Raw genomic sequence first — 5,973 nt, 5'->3', positions numbered from 1 at the left:
TTAACATTTTTTACTATTTTTAACTCTAGTTGACATATATCTTCGTTCATAAATATAGTAAACGATTAAGTTCTCTTTCTTAGGCAACGTACGAATAAATAGGTTTCCGTAGTGTGTTCTTGTTTATGTCAGCATACAACCTAATCGGGTAAATCCCTAATTTTAAGGTTAAATACAAAGGTTCTTGTATATGCTAAATTACGACAAAGCAGGGCAGATCTTTAATGCTATAGATCCTTTTGCAAGTTAATTTCAGTTGAACTCCAATTTCCTCTCTGTTCGTAACCATGGGCGACATATGTAGCGGCACGATACCATAACAGCTTAATCGCGACACAATACTGTTTGTATATTGTTTCGGAAGATGTTATCCCCCGACGCAATATTCGTACTACATCATCGGTAAGATGTGCCGTGAATGTGTTTCTTCAATATTACAACTTTTGTTATAATAAGCAAATGCACCAGACATCTCGTCCATGACGTAGTATAAGAGTGAACAATTTTGTGTTGTAATCGCGAAATGACTCAGCCGTATTATCCTATCAGCAATATCGTATCGTAATATATCTTGTTCATGGTTAAAAGTAAATTTATACTAACCTTACCAGGCCCGGTCACATAGCCGTTTTCAAAATTTAATTAAAAATTGTACATTCATTATTATTTATTTCGTTCATCTAACTTTTGCAAACATTACAACTGATTTTGCAAACATATTAACACAAATTGAGAAATCAATTGATCAGATAATATAAGAATTTACATAAAGTCAGTTGAACAAAAAAATAACAATGAAACTTTAGATTAAACATTGGAGCCGGTCATTTGATCTGATCTTTTTAAAAAGATTCAAATCGGACATAAGTAAACTTATGAATCAATATTTTTCAAAATTGTCGTAATTTAGTTCGTTTTCAAATCCGTATTTAACTCCGGACATATTTTATCAGAGATGAAAGAGAGATCATTTTACTCATTATAAGAACACGTTTGCACTATACAGAATGTAACAGTTACGGTAATATTAAAAATATAAGAATTAATAAAATTCAATAATGCAAACCGAAATGAATGTATAATTATTATGACAATTATTAAGAGCGTTTAATCACTTAACACTAAACCTACCGACACTTCGTGTATATCTGTGCTACCGTGTGCGGGCAAAATGACCGGTCATTAAAGAAGTAATAGTTTTTATGATTTATCTTAGATAATGGTTAATTTGTAACTAAATGTATATAAAATGATGAACTTTCATAAAATTTGGACTAAATTTACGTTTGTTTAATTTCAATTATAGTCTTAAATAAAATTACACTTTTGTTTATTTAGAGGTATATCTTATTCAACTTAGATGCATTTTTACAAATTGTTTAATTATCAAGTATACATTTGCTGCATATATATTTCCTACGTCTTAAACAAATTTTCGTAATTTTCTAATTGTTACAGTTTTTTACTTGGCAAATTTTTTGTAGTCATGAATATGAACTTGTTGATAGTTTTATTGTATGGTTTTTTCCCGCGATTCTCTATATAAAAGTAATGCATACTCCAGGTTTATAACAATCTTGTGAATTCTCTAGGGGATGTTGAGGGATGAGAAAAGAAAATAATCGGATCCGATCGAAAGTAAAATCATAAGAGTCAGTCTTGGAAAGTCACGCCTAGAGTTCGGAAGTAGATTGTGAAGTGTATTGATGTTAGAAAAAAAAATAAAGTTTTCTTTTTTATTTTTACCTTAAATTCCTTTTTTTACTTTGTTATTTTACGTGACACTCCCGACGATAATTACTTTCATTCTTGTCCTTGCGTAAACGTTTATTTATAATATTCAACTCTGATTCGGTTGAAAATAGCTTTTCATGTGTTTCCATGCCGTTTTCAGTTAGTTGCTGAAGTTTCTTGTTCATCGTACACGGAACAGTCTTCTTCTATGTCCGTTATTTTTTTTTTTTTAAATCTTGACATTCCTAGGGTAGATATTTGTCACAGAATAATAACTATGTACGGAATACAAAATTACTTTTCCTTTCATAACAACGACCGTTTGGTACGACCGTTCGCGGGGAGACGCCGTAGCAAGGAAGACGCATGAGCGAGAGGCGTAAATTCTCGTTACGATTCTACTAATCGACGCAGCGAATTTGTCGTTCCCCTCTTTCGATTAAGATAACAGAGTTAGTTCAAATGAATTTAACACTGAATTAACAGGATTAATATAAAACTTGTATATTTAACAATATTTAAAATTATACAATGGACACGTCACAAATTATTTAATGATAAATACAATTAGTTTGTTAGTAATTCGACCCGACTTTATGATAGTTCTCGAAGTATTTGTTAGACTAAGGAACCCGGATTTTATTCGTCTGAACCTTTTCATGCATTCCGTTTGATTAAGCGACTTTGACTTTATTCGTCTAGACCTCTCGATGCATAACGTTTGAATCCTCAAATGATACAAATTTCGATTCTTTCTTTGTCTTCTCTGGGAGACGACCCCCACTACTCCACCGTGCGCGCCTATGATCACGTATGACACCTTCTTTGTGTAGATGAAATAACGGACCGAAAGCGAATCGACGTTTCTAGAACTCGCTGCTTGATGACAACTATGCGCTTGTCGCTACATTGTATATATTTCGCCGGTCCTATAAGACGATCTCTCTGCGACATTGTAGTACCACGAGCGATGGTTAAGATGTAACATCAACCCACATCAGAGACCATGCCACACGCCGCGAGCAAGATGGCAGCCACATGTCTGCACATCCTTGGCGCGTATCCTTAATAGTCTTAAGGATCCACCATGGGTCTTGGCATTTCCATATTAAGATCCTTCAGACCATACAAGTATCTTTTATTTCCTCAGTTTTCCTCAGACAGAGTATCGTCAGTAAAACTCACTTATTCTGTATCCTTAGAATAGTCAACATATCTTTACCGGTTTCTGCCCTCAGACCAGTCGCGTATTTGATCAGTGTATACTCAATTGTGAATATTAAGTGAAAAATAAAGTTTAATAAAAAAAAAAATAAAGTTAATAGTAGTGTTACGGTTCAACTATCTTGTTTTCATCGTGTAACCCTCAAGTTTACGTGACAAGGGACACAGTCTATGGTAAGCCTCGTGGCGTAACAGTATTTATTTGTGCTGCATATGTATTTCGTTGTCTGCGGTAGACTACAGATTGAATCTGCATAAAATTTGTTTTTATAGGGCTCGCGAAAAATTCTTCATTTACTGAGTATTTATTCCCACCAAGAAACCAAACAATTTTTCAACCGGTATCGAGGAATCATATTAACAAAATGCAAAAAATTTCATTCTGATTGCTTCATGTATCGAAGTTCGATGTAGAAGATTCATACGTCGTAGAATGATATGAAGAATACAATAATATATATAGAATACAAAAATCTTTACAATCTCCAGTTCTTTACAAAATGCAAAAAATTTCAATTTGATTAAACTATACTTGGCAGAATAATCGATGGTTTCATGTAAAAAGAATAAATATTAAATTGGTAACATTGTCCTTTTCGAACTTGATTAAAGACATCATCTAGCAAATATAACATATTTACTAACTGTCTGTGAGTTGTTAGCGGTTCTCCAACGGCACTGTGAGCGGCATGTTCGTTCGTTGTCGAGGAAAAGCAAGAGACAAACGACACCATAATGTAGGGAGGAATTGACAATGGGAGTGGATTGGTTATAATCTCACAATCAGCAGCTTTTCTGGAATGGTATACGATGGTGGGGTAGCGTTTGTCTTCTGGCATATAATGCTATAAAACACATTTTATTAATAAGATTTCAAAAGCATGGAATTAAAAAAATTTTTTAGTATAAAATAGCGACTTTCTGTGTAAAAACATTGCCACCTGCAAGTTTTCCCGACTTTACGTGTTTTGTAGGCTAATTGAATTGGCCAATTGCTATCTTAAGGTAACCAATAGACGTGAGCGTTTACCTTCTTCTTCCATTAATCCTTTCCCATCCGATAAATTTGCAAACATTCCAATCCGCGTGGTACCCCCATCCTTACCTCGGAACTTCTAACGAATCTTGGGAAAAACAAATTTTACTCAGATTTACTCGTCTGTCGTCTACCGCACATAACCGAACCTAATGTTTGTCGAAGAAAAAGAATCTTATAAACAACGTGGACTTTTTGTTATTACATTTACTATTTTCTTCTTTTTTGTCCTTTTACAACATTATGTACGCCGATTCCTGCGAAGCTTGCGGGGAATGATTCCGTGAGAAAATATTTACGTCTACATCGAATGTAACAACAGTTGACATCGAGAATATCATCTGTATCACTTTCCGAAAGAAGACAATCCCCTTCATCAAGATTCATATCATCTGTATCACTTTCCGAAAGAAGACCATCCCCTTCATCAAGATTGAATTTGAAAAGTTGGTAAGTACATAGAATTCGTACTGTGCATACGTGTGTTTTGTATCTGTTAATGTTCTAAATTAACACACTAACGGCCAGCGTTTTCTCGGTTAAATCTCGTTTCTGGCCACCATCTTTCTTAACCTTTCTGACATTTTCTGATAGCACTCATATGAACAGAGAATATAGACGACATATGGATGTTTCTAATATAAGAATCAAATGGTTCTTGCGTTTTTAAAGTTTGGTACTTTTAGCCTACTGCGCTTACTTTTACGTGATAACCGTTTAAACGGTAAATTTTATTATTTATTTAAACACATAATGTGTTCAGAATGTCGGAATATCGCTTTACGATCAATATTGTGAGATCTTTCCGATTAAAATGAGTTAGCAAATATGCTTCGAACAATGTAGTGTCTGATGATATTTTTATTATAAAAATATAAGTAACGTGTTGGTAAAAGCTTCATCACAAATCAATAATAAGAAAATTTAAATTTTGAATTGAACTACTCAGCTTATCACAAGTCGTTCATATTTGTTGATTCTCAGTCCCTCCTTCTCTTTCACTCGCATTGTCCCTTTCTACGTTCGACACGTCTGGGACCTCAGTTTCGACATATGGAATTGTTTATGTATCTTCATTATCGGAACACTTGAATCCCGAATTTCGTACAATATCAAAATGTTTCCTGTATTATCAAAAAACGCAATAACAGTTGAGAAAGAGTTGTGCCTGCACACGAAGTTTAGCCAGTACTTCAATTAAAATATATTCACAATAGAAACATTTTAGCATTTTATGATATCCTAGAATTTACAATACAACAACTACATCCCTTTTCTCTATTCAACATCTACTACTGACTACGGAAATAATGGCGGATAATATTACTCGATCCGAGACCGAATATCGACGAGGCACCAATACAATAATAAAACTTTCATATCATTACCAATTCTTATGAAACATTCACCAACATGTCCGTCATATTCGTGTATTTAAAATGACACGAAATACGATACAATTTGATAAAATCAGCTAAGTATCACAGGTTTCTTCGTAAACGAAAGACGACGCAATACGGAGGGGACGATCTCTGAAAAAGCGAGTACCGCAAGTTATCACCCAATGATTTTACATCCCTGCGCGCGCCGAAACTTCGCAGCAAGCAGGCGAATCGGTTTCTGTTCCACATACAGCTCAGTTTTTTTCTTCAATAACTGATATCTTCGATGTATAATAATAAAGTACTATACGAGATTTCTACCTGGTTTCCTCTCAGTCAGGCAATTTTAATATAAAACGAGATTCCTTGTCTCGCGACATCAATATTCTTTCCTCGTTTTATCCATGTTACTTTCGCTTATTATTAATATGTACTATTCTTTTAACAGGCAATCTCTTCCCAACATATTCTACCTGCGACTCTTTAAGAAGCATGGATGTCCGTGCCGAAATAATCAAACAAAATCGTACAAATAATACGAATAGAAGAGAAATCATACTGTATCCGAACAACCAATAAATTTATTACAAAATAAAA

The 5,973-nt window shown here is 34.1% G+C and overlaps 2 long non-coding RNA genes across 2 annotated transcripts in view; one reads left to right on the top strand and one right to left on the bottom strand.

The window, feature by feature from the left end:
* Nucleotides 1-5,973, bottom strand: part of LOC112214087 — a 9,504-nt gene that overhangs the window by 1,598 nt on the left and 1,933 nt on the right. The window contains exon 2 of the long non-coding RNA XR_002948015.2: nt 2,947-2,950. This is a non-coding gene — a long non-coding RNA (uncharacterized LOC112214087). The remainder of the gene's footprint in view (nt 1-2,946; nt 2,951-5,973) is intronic.
* The window catches only part of LOC117152571, a 23,839-nt gene continuing 22,284 nt past the window's right edge, over nt 4,419-5,973 (top strand). Inside the window, exon 1 of the long non-coding RNA XR_004462968.1 lies at nt 4,419-4,444. This is a non-coding gene — a long non-coding RNA (uncharacterized LOC117152571). The remainder of the gene's footprint in view (nt 4,445-5,973) is intronic.

Source organism: Bombus impatiens, unplaced genomic scaffold (assembly GCF_000188095.3).
Source record: "Bombus impatiens unplaced genomic scaffold, BIMP_2.2 scf_0012, whole genome shotgun sequence".
Lineage (NCBI taxonomy): Eukaryota > Metazoa > Arthropoda > Insecta > Hymenoptera > Apidae > Bombus > Bombus impatiens.
This window is presented reverse-complemented; position numbering and strand designations above follow the sequence as displayed.